This window comes from Dipodomys ordii, unplaced genomic scaffold, assembly GCF_000151885.1.
Source record: "Dipodomys ordii isolate 6190 unplaced genomic scaffold, Dord_2.0 Scaffold54, whole genome shotgun sequence".
Taxonomy (NCBI): Eukaryota; Metazoa; Chordata; class Mammalia; order Rodentia; family Heteromyidae; genus Dipodomys; species Dipodomys ordii.
In genome coordinates, this window is record NW_012267270.1 from 1183435 (window position 1) to 1192058 (window position 8624).

An 8624-nucleotide genomic window follows, 5' to 3' on the forward strand; every position below is an offset into this window, starting at 1 on the left:
CCACCCGGACCCTGAGATGGAGACCGTGAAGCCCAGACCCGGAGCCCGCGCCCCTCGCCGGCCCAGCCCACAATCATCTCCACGGAACGCGGAACGCCATGGGCACCAGCCACCTACAGCGCCCAGGAGCGGCGATCGGCCCAGCCCCCCGCCAGTGCCGGGATAAGTGAGTACCCCACGGGGGCCAGCGCTGGCGGTGACCCCCAGAGCTTGACCCCGACCCCTACCACCTGGGCTCCTGGCCCCCTGAAGCTGGAACCCGCGGAGCACCCCAGCCTGCCAGGCTGGACCACGAGCACCGAGCACCGCTGGGAAGGAGCGGGAAGGCGGCCGCCCCGCGCCATGGGCCGAAGGAGCCCGGCCTGTGTCTCCCGGGCTGGGGACCGGGCAGCTCAGGCCGCCAGTGCTGGCTGAAGCCAGGAACTGCGCCGGGCTCCAGCATCCCTCCTGGTTTTGCCAAGAGCACCCCGGGGAGGGAGCGCGAGCAGTCTAGGCTGCGCGTCCCTAGCTGAAGTCGGGAACTGCCTGTGGGCTCCAGCGGGAGGTGAACGAGCCCCACCTGTGTCCAGGCGGGAGCCCGCGCTGCCTGAGCCACCTGCCCCTGATTGAAATCGGAGGGTGGGTATTGAAATCTGGTGGGTATGCCCACCAGAAACTAACAAGAGTCAGCCCTACTTGGGTCCGGGACTAGCAGCTGGAGGTCGGCCCCTCCCCCGACAGAACCGAGATGGGGCGAAGTCTCAGGCAGCCCAGGGCTGAGAGAGAGCAGGCTTCAACAACCGACCCAGGAACCAACCCAGAACCAAGCAAAGGCAGCCACTCATTGACCAAAACAATCAGAATTTGGGATTTGTCTCCAATAATCTCTGAAACCTCATGCAAAAATCACAGCAAAAGATTTCAAGATTCATCAGCAGCTAAGACAGCAAGCCACCCAAAGGCCAGCAGCCACCCAGGGAAGAACTCCAGTGAAAGAGCAAAAGAAATGGAAGACAGACACTACATCCAAGAGTTGATAGAGGCAATGACACAAGAATTAAAGCGAGCCGGGTGCCAGTGGCTCATGCCTGACCTGTCATCCTAGCTACCCAGGAGGCTGAGATCTGAGGATCACCGTTCAAAGCCAGCCCAGGCAGGAAAGTCCATGAAACTCTTACCTCCAATAAATCACCAGAAAACCAGAAGTGGTGCTGTAGCTCAAATGGTAGAATGCTACCTTTGAGCTGAAGAGCTGAGGGACAGCGCCCAGGCCAGAGTTCAAGCCCCATGACCCACAAAAAAAAAAAAAAAGCAAGAAATGGATCAGAAATTTAAAGAACAAAGAAATGAATTATCAAAAAAGACCCAGGATTTCAAACAAGATGCACAGTACACACCTCGTTAAAAGATGAGATTAATATCTGAGAACCGACATAGAAATCATAACTGGATCAATTTCCTCCGTGCAAACCACAGTGGAAGCCATAGTTAACAGCGTGAATGAAATGGAAAATAGAGTATCAGGTACTGAAGACAAAATGTAGCAACTGGAAAAAAAAGTCACAGATAAGGAAAAAACAAACTATGCCAAGGGGAAGTCCAAGAACAAGCAGACAGTGCCAAGACATTTAACCTTCATGTAACTGGGGTCAATAAAGGTGAGAGGAATACCAGAACAGAGGGATCAACACTAATTCAATAAGATTGTCGCCAAAAATTTCCCTAATCTTAAAAATCTTGAAGCATACAGAACACCTAGCAAACAGTATCCCTGGAGGAAGACTTCTAGGCACATCATAGAAAAAAATGCTATATTTGAACAATAAATGATCTTGCACATGGCAAAAACAAAGAAGGAGCTATACTACAATGGGGGAAAATGAGGATCACTGCAGATCTCCCCACACAGACACTGAATTCAAGGAAAGCCTGGGAAAGTACCACCCAAGCCCTGAGAACCAATAACTGCCAACCCAGACCGGTATATTCAGTGAAGCTAGTATTCACATTCAATGGAGAAACTAAAATTTTTAATAGTAAAGAAAACTAAATGAATTCATAAACAATAAGCTAGCATTACAAAGAATATTAAGAGGGGGAACACAATCTGAGGGAAACAAGATCAGGGATCCCCATCAGGCAGACATCACTAGAAGACCAACTTAGTAAGCAGAGGAGGCAAGGAGAGAAGACAAATCTTAGGAAAGCAGGAAAACGACAGGAAATACAGTGCACTTCTCTATAATAACCATAAATAGCAATGGACTCAATTCACAAACCAAAAGATAAAAACCCTGCAGATTGGATCAGAAAACAAGATCCATCCATTTGTTGTCTTCAAGACACCCACCTCACAACCAAAGATAAAAACAAAGTCCGAGTGAAGGGATGGAGGAAGATCCACCATGCATGTGCTCCCAGCAGGAAGGCAGGAGTTTCCATCCTGATATCTGACAAAAAAAACTTTACATTAAAATCAATACAAAAAGACAAAGAAGAACACTACATATTAATACAGGGAACAGTCCAAGAGGAGGATAACACCATTGTCAATTTGTACTCTTCAAACATTGGTGCACCCAAATACGTTAAGCAAATACTCTCAAACTTACAGGAAAAAATAGATCCAAATACAATAATACTAAGAGACTTTAATATTCCACTCTCACCAAAGGACAGGTCTACAAACCAGAGGCTTGACAAAGAAGCCTCCGGATTAAATGATGCTATATCTCAAGTGGATTTAATTGACATTGACGGAGTTTTCTACCCTACAACAACATTCTTCTCAGCAGCTCATGGAACTTTCTCCAAAATAGATCATATCATAGTTCATACAAAGAATTTAAGCAAATACAAGAGGAGTGACATAATCCTTTTATTCTATCCGACCATCATGGAATGAAGCTAGTTCTCAATAACAAAGCATACTGTAGAAATTACTCAAATACATGGAAATTGAACAACATGCTTCTGAGCAACACCTGGGTAACAAAAAATTAAAGAAAAGGTTCCTACAATTCAATGAAAATGAATATACATCACAAAGAAACATGTGGGACACAGAAAAAGTAGTCCTGAGGAAGTGGCGCTGTGGCTCAAGCGGTAGAGCACTTGCTTTGAGCTGAAGAGCTGAGGGACAGAGCCTAAGCCCAGAGTTCAAGGCCCAGGACTGACAAAAAAAAAGAACAACAACAACAACAAAAAAGTAGTCCTGAGGGGCAAATTTATTGCTCACAGTGCACACAACAAGAAAATAGAGACAGACCAAGTAAATAATCTCATAATGCAACTAAAACTGCTAGAAAAGCAAGAAAAAATTGAACCCAAAGTTTCTAGATGGAGCAAGATAACCAAAATAAGAGCTGAAATTAACAGGATAGAGACTAGGAAAACTACAAATAAAATTAATAAAGCAAAAGGCTGGCTTTTTGAAAAAAAAATTGATGGACCTCTGGAAAGATTAAAAAAAAGAAGAGAGGAGACCCAAATCAATAAGATCAGGGATGCCACAGGAAAAATCACAACAAACATCCAAACAATGATAAAGAACTATTTCCAGAAGTTATACTCACTAAGGAAGGAAAACCTGGCAGAAATGGATGAATTTTTAGAGAGATACAAATTGCCCAAACTGAACCAAGAAGAAATAAATCAATTAAATAAGCCAATAACTTACAATGAGATGGAGGAAGCAATCAGAAGTCTCCCAACAAGGAAAAGCCTAGGACCAGGTGGATTCACTACAGCATTCTGTAAGACCTCTAAAGAAGAACTAATATCCATACTCCTCAAACTCCTCTGAGAAATAGAAGCAGGGGGAGCTATCCCAAACTCATTCTATGAAGCCAGTATCACATCCATCCCCAAACCAGGCAAAGACCCAACAAAAAAGAGAACTACAGACCAATTTCCTTGATGAACACAGATGCAAAGCTCCTCAATAAATTTCTAGCCAACAGAATCCAGAAACATATTTTTAAAATCATACATTATGACCAAGTAGGCTTCATCCCAGAGATGCAGGGATGGTTTAACATACGTAAATCCATAACTGTTATCCAACACATCACAGAGCCAAGGTCAAGAATCACATGATTATCTCCATTGACACAGAAAAGACTTTTGATAAAAATATAACACTCGTGTTAAAAGCTCTGGAGAAAATAGGAATAGAAGGAACATTCCTTAAAACAATAAACGCCATATATGACAAACCAACAGCCAATATCATACTAAATGGGGAAAAACTAAAACCAGTTCTCCTAAAATCAGGAACAAGGTAAGGATGCCCACTCTCTCCACTCCTCTTCAATGTAGCTCTAGAATCCTTAGCCAGAGCATAAGGCAAGGAAAGCACATTAAAGGGATCCGCATAGGGTAGGAAGAAACTGAACTATCCCTATTTGCAGAGGACATGATATTCTACCTTAATGATCCCCAAAATCCACTCCTAAACTCCTAGAGCTTATACACCACTTAGGCAAAGTAGTGGAATACAAAATTAACCCACAAAAAGCAGTAGCCTTTCTGTACACCAATAATGTACAAGCAGAAAGGGAAATCAAGGAAACAACCCCATTCACAATAACCTCAAAAAATATCTAGGAATTAACCTAACCAAAGATGCAAAGGAACTATTTAGTGAAAACTATAAAAGCCTAAAGAAAGAAATCATAGAGGACACCAGGAAATGGAAAGACCTTCCATGTTCATGGACAGGCAGAATCAATATAGTGAAAGAGACCATGGTACCAAAAATGATCTACAAATTCATTGCAGTTCCCATCAGAATCCCAATGATGTTCTTTACTGAAACAGAGAAAATCCAAAACTTCATATGGAACAACAAAAGATCTAGAATAGCTAAAACAATTCTAGGCAAAAAAGAGGGATATCCATGCCGGACTTCAAACTCTACTATAGAGCCATAACAACAAAGACAGCATGGTATTAGCATAAAAACAGAGCCGAAGACCAATGGAACAGATTAGAAGATCCAGAAATAAAATCACATACCTATAGTCAGCTGCTATTTGACAGAGGAGCCAAAGACATACAGTGGAAGAAACACAGCCTCTTCAACCGCTGGTGCTGGGAAAACTGGGTGGCCACATGCAGAAAACTAAAAGTGGACCCCAGCCTATCACCATGCACCAACATCAACTCAAAGTGGATTAAAGACCTTAACATCAAACCTGAAACTCTGAAACTTCTGCAGGACAGAGTAGGAGAGACACTTGAACTTATAGGCACAGAGTCCCAGGGTCACAAATTGGAGAGAGACTCGATAAATGGAACTACCTTAAAATAAAAAGTTTCTGCACAGATAAAGAAATAGCAACCAACCTAGAAAGACCTCCCCTATGACCCAGCCATACCACTCCTAGATCTATCCTGAATAACAGGAACCAATATACAAGGACACATGCACCTCCATGTTTATTGCAGCACTGTTCACAATAGCCAGGATATGGAAACAACCCAGATGCCCCACCACAGATGAATGGATCCAAAAATTGTGGTATCTATACACAATGGAATATTATGCAGCCACTAGAAAGGACAAAATAATGGCATTCGCAGGGAAATGGATGAACTAGAAGAAATCATGTTGAGTGAGGTAAGCAAAGAGCAGAGAAACAAATGGCACATGGTCTCCCTGATAAGTGGATGTTAAATCCAAAATGCAAGGAGATATAACAAAGTAAACAGGACTTGAGAAACAAAGGACTTCCACTCATCTTGTCCTATCATTGCTAAACGACTCCATGTTCTTGACCAGATATATGAGATATATATATATATATATATATATATGCACACATCTCGGAAAGCCAGGAGGAGGACACAGAATAGAGGGAAACGGGCACGTATACAGCAGAGGGGCCCATCAGCTGCACTGGACATGGATGAAAATGAACTAAGCAACTCAATGGCAGCAATGGGAGGGAGGGAAGGAGAGGGAAAGAGGATGCTGCTGACGCTACACAAAAGTGAAGAAATGTACACACCACCCGATTGGAAGAAATCGTTGTATTGTCAAAGTTCGTAGAACTCACAAACTTTGTAGACCACGATAATGACAATTTTCCTGGTGAGGTTAAAATGTGTTTGTGACTTTAAGTATCACTATCCCACAATTCTGTGAAGGGTGTGAAATTTATGTAATCACTTAATCTCAATAAAAAATTATGAAAAAAAACCAACTGGAATTGATGAAAAAGACAGTTACCTTTGGCCCCAGAGGGCACGGTGCCCTGTGGCCAGCCAGCCCTGCACCCAGCCACGCCCGGCTTACACCCCAGTTCCTGCCAGGGCGCTGGGGCGGCCATCCAGTGGGCCAGCTCAAGCAATCCTCCTGGCCTCGTCCCAGTGGAGGACCTGGCCTTTCCCCACCCAGCATGCCCTGCTCCCCAGACCGGGGGCCCGGCTGCCTGGCCCTCCGAGAGACACCCTCAACCCCAGGGGAGGGAACCCTGTTCCTGATGCAGCGTGGATCCCGGATCGCACGCCCCAGGGCATTGGCAAGGGTGAAGATCAGGGAGGGCATGATGAGTTTCCACCAGAAGCTGAGCCTGCCGGGCGAGGCCAGAGGGCCGGCTGTTACAGCACAGTGTGATTGTTGTGTGCGGTGGGTGACCTCCTTGGGGCTGGCTGAAGGTGCCTCCCACTCAGCTCCAGCTGCAGTGGACAGAGGGGTTCAGGTCTCCCTCCAGGCCGTGGTAGACCCATGCCTTGGCATTCTACCCTTCCATTACCAGACAACGTGGTCAGAAGCTCACCCTGTCAGCTGGCCAGGGGGAGGGAGGAAGGGAGGGGGAAGGGGGAGGAGGGAAGCCCATGGCAGGCACCTCCATGGCCTCGATGTCTTCACTGATCGTTAACATCTTCTGGAATCATCTCCTTTCCATAGGAAGGTGACAAGTCCCTGAACAAACCCAACCATTGCTGAACAGACTGGAGACAAGCAGGCGGCCGATGCTCCATCTCTCCCTAGGGAATGCAGGTAAGGAGACCCAGGGTGTGTGTGTGTGTGTGTGTGTGTCCATCTCTCCCTAGGGAATGCAGGTAAGGGGACCCAGGGTGTGTGTGTGTGTGTGTGTGTGTGTGAGAGAGAGAGAGAGAGAGAGAAAGAAGTCAGGAGTCAGGTGACTTTGGGGGTTTGTGGGGGGAGGGGCATTTCATGGTAGAAGCCAAATCACAGCCTCCAACAGTGGTGGGGACAGACACCAGGACCACAGTGTGGTGGTCCCTTACAGTGCTGGGCACTGTACAGCAGGTGTGTGTGGGCCCTGCTGCACCTCTGGGACCCCATGCTGGGCGGAGCCCCTGGTCATCTGCTGACCACAGTGCCCTGAGCCCAGGTGCCCCGGATCCCACTCTGCTCTGCGGCCTGTGCGTGCTGGTGGGGCTGGCCTCTCGCTCGCCCGCCCCGCCCCTGGCTCCGGAGCCAGCTTTCAGGTGCACAGCCCCGGCTTGGTCTGCCTTTGCCCAGGCCAGGCAGGCTTGGGGGACACAGTTCCTTTGCTGTTAAAACAGGGGGAACAGGCAGCTGCATCTCCCAGACCTGGGAGCTCGGCCGGCCAGGGTTAGAGCTGTCACGGTGTGTGAGGAAAACGGAGGAGAGAGGAAGGAAGCAGGCTGGGCGCCTTCCACGGGCTGGGTCTGTGGGAGGGAGGCACAGCCATGGGCCATCCGGCAGGCTTGGGGCTGTGTTGGAGTCAAGGGTTTTGTGGAGTCTGAGCGAGGAGACGGGGTGACATGAGCTTAGTCTAGGGGTCGTGACTGCGGGTGCGGGCAGACATAGGGAAGGACTCCCTCGGCCTCGGCCGCGTCTCCAGCTGTTGTAATGTTCAGGGCTCTCCATCTGTCTCACCGAGGTGGTTTGACCTTTGCAGGACACAGTTCACCATTGGCCAACTCTTGACCCTTTCCAGCCCTGTGAACGGAATGTTCACAGCCAGGCTGGGCCGGGTTGTCCTGCCTGCGATGGGCAGTCTGCACCAATCTTGGTTGGCCTGCCGCTGTCTGTGCCCCCACGGGGGCTCTCGGGCACTCTTGTACCTTTCCTAGACACAGATCATGTGGAGGAGATGTCGGGAGCTTGGCTCCGTACGCGGCTGACACCCAGCCACCCTGCAGCTCCTGGGGCCCCGGGGGCCATGGGTGCTCCACGGAGGGTCCAGAAGCTGGCCAAATCCTGCCCGAGTGTAAGAATGGCCTGCTGGTCCCTTCCTGCAGCTGACCAACAACCACACAGAACCTTAACACAGTTACATGTGTAATTGTGGGGATTGGACACTTGCTGGGAAGGTGTTCTACCTCTTGAACCACACCCCAACCCTTTAATTGCTTTGATTTATTTTTCAGATAGGGTCTTGCACATTTGCATGGGCTGGACTTTGACCTCAAGCCTCCTACTTCTGCTTCTTGAGTTGCTAAGGTTACAGGTGTGTACTACAATGCTAGTCCTAAATAATCACACTCAATTTTTTTTTAAGTAAAATTTGTTTTGCCTTGAAGCCCTGGACCTCAGCATTACCCGGTGGGCTTCTTAAGCTCCGGTCACTGCCCCTCCGACCCTGCGATTAAGAGCCAGAGCATCTGGGGTGGGGGCTGAGCACTATGTCTTTTTTCATATT

At 47.6% G+C, this 8624-nt stretch overlaps 1 protein-coding gene across 1 annotated transcript in view; it reads left to right on the top strand.

Moving 5' to 3' along the window:
* The window catches only part of Dhcr7 (7-dehydrocholesterol reductase), a 23489-nt gene extending 16391 nt beyond the window's left edge, over positions 1 to 7098 (top strand). Inside the window, exon 10 of the mRNA XM_013020956.1 lies at positions 7065 to 7098. The gene's annotated coding sequence lies outside the window, so the exon portion shown is untranslated. The remainder of the gene's footprint in view (positions 1 to 7064) is intronic.
* The last annotated feature ends 1526 nt before the right edge of the window (positions 7099 to 8624 follow it).